Here is a 13,063-nt window from a genome sequence, read left to right on the forward strand (position 1 = left end):
CACCAACATTCAGGTCCGGACCAGGCACACGTCTCCTATCCGCCACACGCTTATATCTCTCACTCATGTTCTTTAGATTATCCTGAATCTTTTGCCAAATAGATGACAAAGACGAGGAGAATCTGTCCTCATCGGGCAAACCAGAAGAGCCCTCTCCAGAGAAAGTCCCAAACTGCGGATGAAACCCATATGCACCAAAAAATGGTGACTTATCAGAGGACTCCTGACGACGGTTATTTAAAGCAAACTCAGCAAGGGACAAAAAAGAACACCAATCCTCCTGATTCTCCGCCACAAAACAGCGCAGATATGTCTCCAGATTCTGATTGACACGCTCTGTCTGGCCATTCGACTGCGGATGGAAAGCAGAAGAGAATGACAAGCGAACCCCCAAGCGAGAACAGAAGGCCTTCCAGAATCTGGAAACAAACTGCGTGCCCCTATCAGAGACTATGTCTGAAGGAATCCCATGCAATTTGACAATGTGGTCAACAAATGCCTGCGCCAGCGTCTTAGCATTGGGCAAACCAGGAAAAGGGATAAAATGCACCATTTTGCTAAAACGGTCCACCACCACCAGAATCACAGACTTCCCCGAGGAACGAGGCAAGTCCGTTATGAAGTCCATGGACAGATGTGTCCAAGGACGGGAAGGAATGGGCAAAGGAAGGAGAGGACCTGATGGCCGTGAATGAGGGACCTTGGCACGAGCGCAAGTCTCGCAAGCTGCCACAAAACCCTCAACCGACTTACGAAGCGCAGGCCACCAGAATCTCCGGGCAATGAGATCCAGTGTGGCTCTTGTCCCCGGGTGCCCAGCAAGGACCGTATCGTGGTGTTCTTTAAAAATCTTGTGTCTCAAAGCGAGAGGCACAAACAACCTCCCAGGAGGACAAAGATCAGGAGCTTCTGACTGAGCTGCCTGCACCTCTGCCTCCAATTCAGGAAAAAGAGCAGAGACCACCACACCTTCAGCCAAAATGGGACCCGGGTCTTCAAAATTCCCACCTCCCGGGAAACAACGTGACAGGGCATCTGCCTTCACATTCTTAACCCCAGGGCGGAACGTAACAACAAAATTAAACCTTGAAAAGAACAAAGACCATCTGGCCTGTCTCGGGTTCAGACGCTTGGCTGACTCCAAGTAGGCCAGATTTTTATGGTCAGTAAACACGGTAATAGGGTGTCTGGCTCCCTCTAGCCAATGGCGCCATTCCTCAAAAGCCAACTTGATGGCCAACAATTCCCTATCTCCCACATCATAATTTCTCTCTGCGGAGGAGAGCTTCTTTGAGAAAAAGGCACACGGTTGCCATTTGGCAGGAGAGGAACCCTGAGACAAGACCGCACCCACCCCTACCTCAGAAGCATCAACCTCAACTATGAAGGGTAACGAAACATCAGGTTGTACTAGGATGGGAGCGGAAGCAAAACTCTCCTTGATATTAGAAAAGGCCTTACGCGCCTCTACCGACCAGGAAGAAAAATCTACCCCCTTTCTGGTCATATCAGTGAGTGGTTTAACAACAGAGGAATAATTCAAAATAAATTTCCTGTAATAATTAGCAAAGCCCAAAAAACGCATCAGCGCCTTCTGATTCTCAGGAAGCTCCCACTCAAGCACAGCGCGAACCTTCTCGGGGTCCATGCGAAAACCAGAAGCGGAGACAAGAAACCCCAGAAATTGGATCTCTGGAACCGCAAACACACATTTTTCCAGTTTCGCGTATAATTTATTCTCCCGCAGGATGAGTAAGACCTGACATAAGTGTTCCTTATGAGTCTTGAAATCAGGAGAAAAAAATCAAAATGTCATCCAAATACACTAATACAAATTTTCCCATTAAATGGTAAAAAATGCTGTTGACGAAATGCTGAAAAACGGCTGGGGCATTCATCAAACCAAAAGGCATAACTAAATTCTCAAAATGGCCCTCAGGGGTATTGAAAGCCGTCTTCCATTCATCTCCTTCTCTGACCCTAACCAGGTTGTATGCCCCTCTTAGGTCTAATTTGGAAAAGACTTTCGCCCCAACAACCTGGTTAAACAAGTCCGGGATCAGAGGAAGCGGATAAGGATCACGAATAGTGATACTGTTCAGCTCCCTGAAATCCAGAAAAGGTCTTAAAGAACCATCTTTTTTCTTAACAAAGAAAAAACCAGCGGCAACAGGTGACTTCGAGGGTCGTATGTGTCCTTTTCTCAGACTCTCAGAGATATAAGCACGCATAGCGACCCTCTCAGGTTGGGAAAGATTGTATAAACGAGATTTAGGCAGCTTGGCGCCTGGGATGAGATCAATAGGGCAATCATACTCCCTGTGCGGAGGTAAACCCTGAACTCCACTCTCAGAGAAGACATCCAAAAATTCAGAGAGGAAAGGTGGTACAGTTTTAGTAGAAACCTCAGAAATAGATGTTATGAGGCAATTCTCTCTGCAAAAGTTACTCCAACCATTTATTTGCCTCGCTTGCCAATCAATGGTGGGGTTATGTTTAGTGAGCCAGGGTAGCCCCAACACTAGAGGAGTAGGCAAACCGCTAAGGACGAAACATGACACATCCTCAACATGAGCATCATTCACAATTAAACGGATATTGTGAACTATGCCCTTTAATGATTTGTGAGAAAGTGGAGCTGAATCAATAGCAAAAACAGGAATATCTCTTCCCAAAGTGCATACCTGGAAACCATGAGTTATTGCAAATTGATTATCAATGAGGTTGACAGCTGCTCCACTATCCACAAAAATCTCACAAAAAATGCTCTTGCTCTCTAGCGCCACCCTAGCAGGCAGGACAAAACGGGAACTACAAGCAAAAGGAAAACCTTCAATTTCCGCCTCAACCCTGCCAATAGTAACAGACGGAACATTCTTAAAAGATTTCTTCCTTTTTGTCTCTTTATTACTCCCAGAAAACTGCCTGAATCTCCTAGAGGGACAAACATTTGCCAGATGATTTATACCTCCACAACAAAAGCAAACCCTCACCTGCGGGCTGAATCTTCTATTGTCAGAGGCAATCAACCCCAGCTGCATGGGCTCCTGCTCAGAAGGGGCTGACAGCGACTGAGACCCCTGTGCACAGAATGAGACCGCTGCACTGTCCCGGGACTGAGTATGACAGGAAGGAGAGATCTCTCCTCTCTCTCTAAGACGCCTGTCAATACGAACAGCCTGAGACATAGCAGAATTCAAGGAGGTAGGTCTTTCATGAAAGGCAAATGCATCTCTCAATCCCTCTGAAAGACCATAGCAAAATTGACTTCGGAGTGCAGCATCATTCCAACCCGTATCTGCTGCCCATCTCCGAAATTCTGAGCAGTAAATCTCTGCGGATTGTTTACCCTGGCATAACAGACGTAGTTTAGACTCAGCCAGAGCAATACGATCCGGATCATCATATATCTGACCCAGGGCTAAAAAGAATTCATCCACTGAACGGAGGGGCCGTGCCCCCTCCGGCAGCGAAAAGGCCCAGGACTGAGCGTTACCCCTGAGCAGCGATATAATGATACCCACTCTTCGTTCTTCATCACCAGAAGAATGGGGAAGAAGGCGAAAATGGAGTTTGCAAGCCTCTCTAAAACGTACAAAATTCTCACTACCCCCGGAAAACGTATCCGGGAGCGAAATCTTAGGCTCAGCACAAACTCCATGAACGCAAGCTGAACCGGTCACTTGAAACTGAGAAAAAGTCTTACGGAGATCAGCTACCTCCAAAGCAAGACCCTGAAAGCGTTCAGCCAAAAGTGTAACCGGATCCATGCTTGAGACGGTTTTGGCGGCTGATAATGTCACGGATGGTGTACAGGAAACAAGATAATACAATACAAACAATGACTCACTGGACCCACAACTAAGGAACAAAAGGGAGACCCCTGCAATCGACCTGCCGTTCTCCCTTATTGCTCAGCCTATGCGACCACCCCAAAGGTGGATGGGCGCATATCCACGTACCTCGGCTATCTTAGACCTGAAGGCCCTACAATAGTGAGGGGACACGACCACCGGCTCCCTACACAGACACGGAGGGAGTCAGGGTCACCTGGATCCAGAAAACAGAAAATCATAAATACAAAAACAGAACTTATCTTGCAGACGACTGTGGACAGGGAACTGGGAACTGGGAGCTGGGAGCTGGGAACTGGGAACTGGGAACAGCATGCACACACACTCCAGGAAGTTGTATCAGCCGCACACTACTGCCTTATGGGTAGGAATTTAAAGGGAAGTAATCAGTCCGACTGCATGACAGCTGAGATAGACTAACGAGGTGAGGAACAGAAACCAAAACAAAGAAACTCAAGGAGGAGGATCTGGACGGCTCCTGTCAGAGCTTCTCAGCTGTCTGGTTGTGACACTATTCTTGTCCGCAAAGTGCGGACAAGAATAGGACATGTTATATTTTTTTAGCGGGGCCGCGGAACGGAGTCACGGATGCGGACAGCACACGGAGTGCTGTCCGCATCTTTTGCGGCCCCTTTGAAATTAATTGGTCCGCATCCGAGCCGCCAAAACGGCGGCTCGGATGCGGACCCAAACAACGGTCGTGTGCATGAGGCTTAAGGAGAATAGCAGAAACTCCTAATGCTGGCCATACAGGTAATGATTGCGGAGACCCTCAAATGCCAGGGCAGTACAAACACCCCACATATGACCCCATTTTGGAAAGAAGACACCCCAAGGTATTCGCTGAGGCGCATTTTGAGTCCATATAAGATTGAACTTTTTGTCACAAGTTAGCGGAAAGGGAGACTTTGTGAGAAAAAACAAAAAAATAATCTATTTCCGCTAACTTGTGCCAAAAAATAAAATCTTCTATGAACTCGCCATGCCCCTCACGGAATACCTTGGGATGTCTTATTTCCAAAATTAGGTCACATGTGGGGTATTTATACTGCCCTGGCATTTTAGGGGCCCTAAAGAGTGAGAAGAAGTCTGCAATCCAAATGCCTAAAAATGCCCTCCTAAAAGGTACTCGTTGGACTTTCGGCCCCTTTGCGCATCTTGGCTACAAAAAAGTGTCACACATGTGGTATCGCCGTACTCAGGAGAAGTAGGGCAATGTGTTTTGGGGTGTCTTTTTACATATACCCATGCTGGGTGAGAGAAATATCTCTGTAAATTGACAACTTTGTATAAAAAAACGGGAAAAGTTGTCATTTACAGAGATATTTCTCTCACCCAGCATGGGTATATGTAAAAATAGACCCCAAAACACATTGCCCTACTTCTCCTGAGTACGGAGAGACCACATGTGTGACACTTTTTTGTCACAAGTTAGTGGAATTTGAGACTTTGTAAGAAAAAAATATATATATCATTTTCCGCTAACTTGTGACAAAAAATAAAAACTTCCATGAACTTACTATGCCCATCAGCGAATACCTTAGGGTGTCTACTTTCCGAAATGGGGTCATTTGTGGGGTGTTTTTACTGTCTGGGCATTGTAGAACCTCAGGAAACATGACAGGTGCTCAGAAAGTCAAAGTGCGTAAAATAATTTTTTTGCATCATAGTTTGTAAACGCTATAACTTTTACCCAAACCAATAAATATACACTTATTGCATTTTTTTTAATCAAATACATGTAGAACAATAAATTTAGAGAAAAATTTATATAGAAATGTAGTTTTATTTTAAAAAAATTACAACAGAAAATGAAAAATGTCATTTTTTGGCCAAAATTTCGGTCAATTTTGATATCAAAAAAAGTAAAAATGTCAGCAGCAATGAAATACCACCAAATGAAAGCTCTATTAGTGAGAAGAAAAGGAGGTAAAATTCATTTGGGTGGTAAGTTGTATGACCGAACAATAAACCGTGAAAGTAGTGTAGTGCAGAATTGTAAAAAGTGGTCTGGTCATTAAGGGGGTTTAAGCTAGGGGAGCTGAGGTGGTTAAAGGGGTGGTTAATGCTAAAAGGGGCGGTCACTGTTAAAGGGTCGGGCACTGTGGAGGTTACTGTTAAAGGGGCAGACACTGTGAAGGTCATTGTTAAAGGGGCGGGTACTGTAGAGGTCACTGTTATGGGGAAACTGTCAATATCTTTTTACGACACACGGAAACATAAAAGGAAATAGATGAAATATACCCATGCAAAGCCGGGTCCTTCTGCTAGTTCTCTATAAATACGCAATAACTGTAATGCAGAAAAATATGTCTGGTACACTAGTCAGTGATCTGCTGAATGTAAGAAACTTAGCAATTTTCAAGAAAAATGGTCAATTGGAAGAAGTCAGTACAATACCTTGCATCTGTGATGCAGAAAAATGTGTCAGGCGGTATACTATCCACACCAGGATTAATATTACGAAAGATTTGTGCTTGTGCTTCCTTGCTGGCTTACATTTAGACCTTTTTCTACGCCTAAACCAGGCATAGAAAATGATGAATGAGACGTGCCTTCGTCCTGTCTAGTGTTGATCAAGCACCATAGTGCTCAGGTGCTCTTGCCGAACACATCGTGATATTCGGATGTTCGACCGAGCACCCGAGTATAATGGAAGTCAATGGGAGAACCCGAACATTAAACCAGGTACCCCCTGCTCTGAAGAGGGGAGGGTGTCTGGTTCATAAGAAAATGTCAGAAATTGTTAGTAACACCACTGAAATGGTTCTGTAACAGCATGGTGAGGATGTATGGATGCATCTTGGACTCGCTGGTCGCTGCTGGGAACTATGTTGTCTGAATAGTACACCACTTTTACATAATGACAATAATACGCTCAAAACCAAGGGGAAAAAAATCGATTTTAGAGGAAAAATTTATATAAAACATTCTTTCCTGAATATTTACTTGTATATAAAGTGCAAATGCTGCCAAAAATTACAAGGAAGAGGCACTCTGAAACACTGTTAGTTACACATAAAGGAGGGAATCATACACACCCTTTAAAAATTATGATTGATGGCCTGCTGGTGACCCTCAAAAACATTAGGAGCAAGGGCCTGCTGATCTGACCATCTAAAACATTATGGGCGGAGGCCTGCTGCCGCTTTGGTGACTCTAGTTAACTTAGGACCGATGGGACGTCCCCGTGACGGCGACGATCCATTCGGATGTCTGGCTTTCGGATTGTCAGCTCAAAACCTTTGTAAACTACGGGTAATGGGGATCAGTGTTTGATTCCGGAGAGGGAGCCTGAGAAACGGCTACCACATCCAAGGAAGGCAAGCGGGTGGCGCGCAAATCACACATTCCCGTCTCGTGGAGGTAGTGACGATAAATAACAATACAGGACTCTTAAGATGCCCTGTTATTGGAATGAGCAATAAAAAATTACGGGGAATTTTACTTCCCTAATTTGGGATGAGGAAACGTTATACAGGATAGGCGCTGCTGCCGCTTTGTTAACTCTAGATAACTTCTGCCTGATCACACGTCCCCGTGACGTCCACGATCCATTTTGATATTATCCCTATCAACTTTCGACGTTGTTTTATGTGCCTAACATGGTGACCACCGGTAACGGGGAATCATTGTTAGATTTCGGAGAGGGAGCCTGATAAATGGCTATGGCCACTACTTCAAAGAAAGGCAGCATGAGTGGCGGGCCTGCAGGTGAGCTGACCCTTTAAAAGATTTGAGTTGCGGGCATGCAGGTGAGCTGACCCTGTAAAAGATTTTAGGTGCGGGCCTGCTGGTGAGCTGACCCTGTAAAACATTATATGCGAGTGCCTGCGGGTGAGCTGACCCTGTAAAACATTATATGCGAGGGCCTGCAGGTGAGCTCACCCTGTAAAAGATTTGAGTTGCCGGCCTGCAGGTGAGCTGACCCAGTAAAAGATTTTAGGTGCGGGCCTGCATGTTAGCTGACCCAGTAAAAGATTTGAGTTGCAGGCCTGCAGATGAGCTGACCTTGTAAAAGATTTTAGGTGCGGGCCTGCTGGTGAGCTGAGGTGGAACAGACAAACCCAACTTGATTTTTATGGCTGCATTAATCTGCAGGTGACCGTCATACAGCTCTACAGATTTGTTTCCATCTGCATCTTTCTCAACAATCTGTGGCCTCAGTCTTTTATCCAGACTTTGTCATTGTGCCACTATGTGGCCTCCTCATGCTGCCATCTCCACACCATGTCACCTTGCCACTCATTTTTCTCACCATGCTGCTTCTGATGCTGCTTAAAAGGCCTTAAACTGATCACCAGGCCCACAATTTAATTAAGGTTTCGGAATCAATAAACCCAACTTGCTTTTGTTGGCTGCAATCTACATTAATCTGCAGGTGAACGTCATATAGCTCCACAGATTTGTTTCCATCTGCATCTTTCTAAACAATCTGTGGCCTTAGTCTTATATCCAGACTCAGTCATTGTGCCACTATGTGGCCTCTTCATGCTGCTATCTACACAGAGTCACCTTGCCACTCATTTTTATTACCATGCTGATGCTGCTTTATAGGCCTTAAACTAATCACCAGGCCCACAATCTAATTAAGGTTTTACGCACAAAACCAAAGTAATTGGTAAAAATTGATTGAAAACATCCTTTCCTGTATATTTACTTGTAAATAAAGTGCAAGTGCTGCCAAAAATTAGATGGGTACTACCCTCTGTAGCAGAGGCAAACGTCTCCTCCTCTTCAGCCTGCAATTCGCGCTGAGAAGACGAACTGAGGGTGGTCTGGCTATCATCAACCTGTGTAATGTCTTCCCACATTTCCACCTCTTCCACATGCAAAGCGTCGTCCTTAATTGTGAGCAGCGAGCGTTTGAGAAGACACAGAAGTGGGATGGTGACGCTGATAATAGCGTTATCTCCGCTCACCATCTGTGTTGATTCCTCAAAGTGGCGTAAAACCTCACAGAGGTCAGACATACATGCCCACTCCTCGTTTGTGAATAGCGAAAGCTGACTGGAAAGGCGTCCACCATGTTGCAGCTGGTATTCCACAACTGCCCTCTGCTGCTCACAATGCCTGGCCAACATGTGAAACGTGGAGTTCCAGCGCGTGCTCACAACAGCCGGTGAGCTGGCAATTTCAAGCGCTGCTGCAGCGTTGACAGACCGGCTTAAGCTGTCGGTGACTTGCGGAAATGTGCACACATGCGGTGCACCTTCACTAGTAGCTCAGGCAAATTGGGGTATGTTTTTAGAAACCGCTGTGTGCTGTTTATCACCTAGGCAGATCAGCTTGAGCACGGCTTGTTGCCGCTTCCTCACTGCAGTGCTACACTGCTTCCAGCTACCGACTGATGACTGACTGGTGCTGCGCCTGGATAATTCTGAGGTGGAAGTGGAGGAGGAGGAGGAAAAGGAGGAGAAGTGGGGGTTGGAGCCACTAACATAGGTGGTGGCGGAAACCCTGATGGAATTGGGGCCTACAATCCTTGGCGTTGATAGCATCTGTACCATCCCAGGGTACGAGTCGCTCCTGGCCTCCACAACATTCACCCAGTGTGCCGTCAGGGAAATGTAGCGTCCCTGGCCGAAAGCACATGTCCATGTGTCCATGGTTAAGTGGACCTTCCCAGTAACTGCGTTGGTCAGGGCACGTGTGATGTTAAGGGACACATGTTGGTGTAAGGCTGGCATGGCACACCTTGAAAAATAGTGGTGACTGGGGACTGCGTAATGAGGGATGGCCTGGTGCATGGTAGATGGCTAGTTTCAGATACATTAGCAGTCTTCTTTTTGCCTCCTGTGCACTGTAAGTTTGGCCTGTTTCTCCTCCTTCTCCTCACTATCTGCTGCTCCGTCTCTCCCTCTGAACTCCACTCCTCTTCCTCTTTTGTGGGCACCCACGTGACGTCCATCGACATGTCATCATCGGATTCGTCACCTTCACCACCACTGACATTAGAGATCTCGGAGTAGGCAGCAACAGCGGGGACCACCCTCCTTGGGCTGATCTGGGTACTGTCGTCAGACTGTTGGGTGGCGACCGTTGATACCTCCTCTTTCTGATCCGATGCCAATAATGGCTGTGCATCAGTAAGGTCTTGTAATGGATGGGAAAATAATTCCTCTGACTCGAGCAGAGGGGATATGGTGGTGGTGGTGGTGTCTTTGGGGGTGCACACAGCAGAGAGTGAAGAGGGTGCAGATAGAGAGGGTGAGGAGGGTGCAGAAGCGGAAGGCTGAGTGAGCCACTCAACCAAGTCTGGTGCATCCTTTGATGTAATCACACGCACCTTCTGCAACTTCCCACTTAGGCTGCGCCCTGGTGGACCTGCCCGACCCCTACCACCCCTGCGGAATGGCCTGCCTCTTCCTCTGCCTGTCATTTTCAAAATGACCCTGTGACAAAAGTCCCTATAGAAGAGCAGTATTTGTGGAAGAAGGTATATCACACCCCTGCTTCAATCAGTTTTTTTGGGGGGGGCAACTGGTTAATCACACCAGTAGAAATTATTTCTTCAAATAGTGTTTTTCACTCTGTGTAGATGCGGTAACGCAGCAAAACCTCAGACAAATGCTGCACTACCTAAATACACTATATAGAATGTATATTATTGGTATATAACACCCCAGTTTTTTTTTGGGTGGGGGGCAACTGGTAAATTACACCAGTAAAAATTATTTGTTCCAATAGCGTTTGGCACTTTGTGTGGCTGCAGTATCACAGCAGAACCATGCTTTCTATGTTAGAAAGTTTATTATAAGTATATTACACCACTCAGTATGTCACACCTATCGATAGCACACCTATACCAGTCCTTAAAAGGACAAGATCTGGTTTATTTATAAGGTAGGGGGTATGTCCATGTGCTGAAACATCTCAATTGGCTGTCTTGTACTACCTGATGGATGTGTCCTGGGTCAAAGTTCTTCACAATGTAAAAGAATATGGCGGGCGCGAATATCGCCAGCGAACAGCTAATGAGCAAAGTTCGCCACGAAACGACCGCCGGGCGAACCGCAAGGCCATCTCTATTGCAGAGCTCCTTCAGCAGAGCAAGCTTATCCATGCTCGCTTCTTTTACGTGCCTCCGATTTACTTCTTTCTTCTTTCCAGCAATGGTTTCTCCCGCTTTGGCGGCAGTTTCAGAGACCTCTGCTTCTTTAGTGGCTTTTTACACTTCAGTAGCCGTTCCTTTGGTCACTGCTGCACCCGAGGACTTCACGTCCTCCCACACCTCGGCCATAACTTCTTCAGCCTTGGTTTTCTTGGACCCGGCATCATATACTTGCCCTTTTAAGTCCTTTTCCTCTTTCTCACTGAGGTAGGAGGAACCGGGGACACCAGGGACTTCACCAGACTCGTCGATTTCTGGTATTTTCTCCAGAGGATCACTTAGGACACGGTTCTCCTTTCGGGAAGCATTCAGGAGAGTCGGCCCACTGTAGTAAACAGGATCCACATACTGGTCGTCCATCTCCTCGTACTTCTCCAGCATGCTGCTAGCTACTTGTAGGTGGAGGGACGTCTTTCGGGACCAGGTCCTGGCTACCCACTTCCGTGAGTCTCTTGGCCTCTGCTTCCACATCAGCCCCATCCACGGGTTCAGCAGAAAGATCTTCCGTCTTCTCTGCCTCGGTCGGCACCGCAGCGCCACCATCTCCAGATCCCTTCTTAACAGGCTCTGGCTTAAAATTCTCCAACTCATAGACTTTCTTCCCGACGTCATCCTTTGAGCTCACAAGAGCCTCCATCTCTGCTCTGAGTTGCTTGTTCAGCCTTTCAAACTCATCTCGCTCCTCTTGCGCTTCTTCAAGGGCTCTAGCCAAGGAGAGGGCCTTGGTCTCTTTTTCCCGAGCACCCGCTTTTGCTTGGTTATGTTCTTTGGCATATCGGGCCAAGATGTATTTCTCTTCAGCCCGGGGCCTGTCAAACTTTTTCAGTTTTTTCTCCGTTTTTCGCACCAGTTTGTTGGAAGCACCCCACTCTTGGGCCTTCCAGTCCAACTGCTCCTCGCTGGGTTCTGCGGCAGCAGATAAAGGAGTATCACAATTTTTTTTTTCTTTTTTGGAGGTTCCAAAGAGAGTCTCTTCAAACACTTTATCGGTGTCTACTGCAGTTTTCTGTATTTCTTTGGCGCCTTTGCTCTTCAACTGGATATCAGGCTGTAGATCCTTCATCTTACTCATTTCTTTCGGGGTCTCCTCCCTTGACCCCTCTGCAGCCTTCTTCGGTGACTCTGTGAAGACAGACAGTCTTTTCTTTATCAGATCTAGGGACTGTATGGAGAGGAAGGAATCATCTTCCTGCTTGCAGATGTACTGACATGTCACATAATTTACCACGGCCTGGGTATGGGTCTCAGACATTAGACTGAAGTCTCTCCACTTGACTATAGTTATGTCAGATATAACTGTCATCTGGTTGCTACTAGTAACGACCTCAACTTCGCAAGATTTCGACCTAGTAGCTTCCCTCTCGGAGTTGCTAATGGTTACAGCGCATACATCCCCTATGCCACTCATGTCATTGTTAACGCTGACCTCTAGGGGCACTGACAAGTTAATCCCTACCTGGGACATTACTTTATTGATCATAGAACACTGTGGAGACTGGATATTCACTTCTGGTGCGTGTGGTACACCCTCTAGGACTGCCACCCTTTATTGCATGTTCACCAGAGTAGGATTGCTCCACTCTGTGCTCACAATATTTATCAACCATTCTGCCTTTTTTTATAATTTTTTCCTCCAGGCGGCGCTATTTCCCCGACCACATCCTGCAACGGAAAAGGCATGTCATCATCATCACCTATTTCACAAGACGTCACATCCATTTTCATTTAGCATTTTATCTGCACCCTTGTTCTCAATGTGCAGCTCCTTCACATTATCATTTAAAGGGACAGGTGCAGGTTCTGCAGGAGTTTTGTCACTTTCTGCAGAAGTGTCTCCATTACTCAAAACCTCCAAGCATAAGGGAAAATTACGGCCCAACATTCCCTCAGTGAGAACCACCTGATAGTCCGTATTATTCGCATAATTGTCCTGAACATGTAACACTCTATCACTCTATCATGCTACCTCTTACCCGGGCAAGCATGGGATCTCTGACTTTCACCACCCCAAATCTAACTTTGATCACAGGCTCTTTGGGTGACCCAGAAGCCTTCTTCCCTGCAGGTTCCTGCGAGGGAGTAACCGCAACAGTTC

At 46.4% G+C, this 13,063-nt stretch overlaps 1 protein-coding gene across 3 annotated transcripts in view; it reads left to right on the top strand.

Annotated features, from left to right (window-relative positions):
- Window positions 1-13,063, top strand: part of LOC120989600 (cell wall protein SED1-like) — a 353,322-nt gene that overhangs the window by 208,168 nt on the left and 132,091 nt on the right. The window lies entirely within an intron of this gene.

The sequence above is a fragment of the Bufo bufo genome, chromosome 2, assembly GCF_905171765.1.
Source record: "Bufo bufo chromosome 2, aBufBuf1.1, whole genome shotgun sequence".
Taxonomy (NCBI): Eukaryota; Metazoa; Chordata; class Amphibia; order Anura; family Bufonidae; genus Bufo; species Bufo bufo.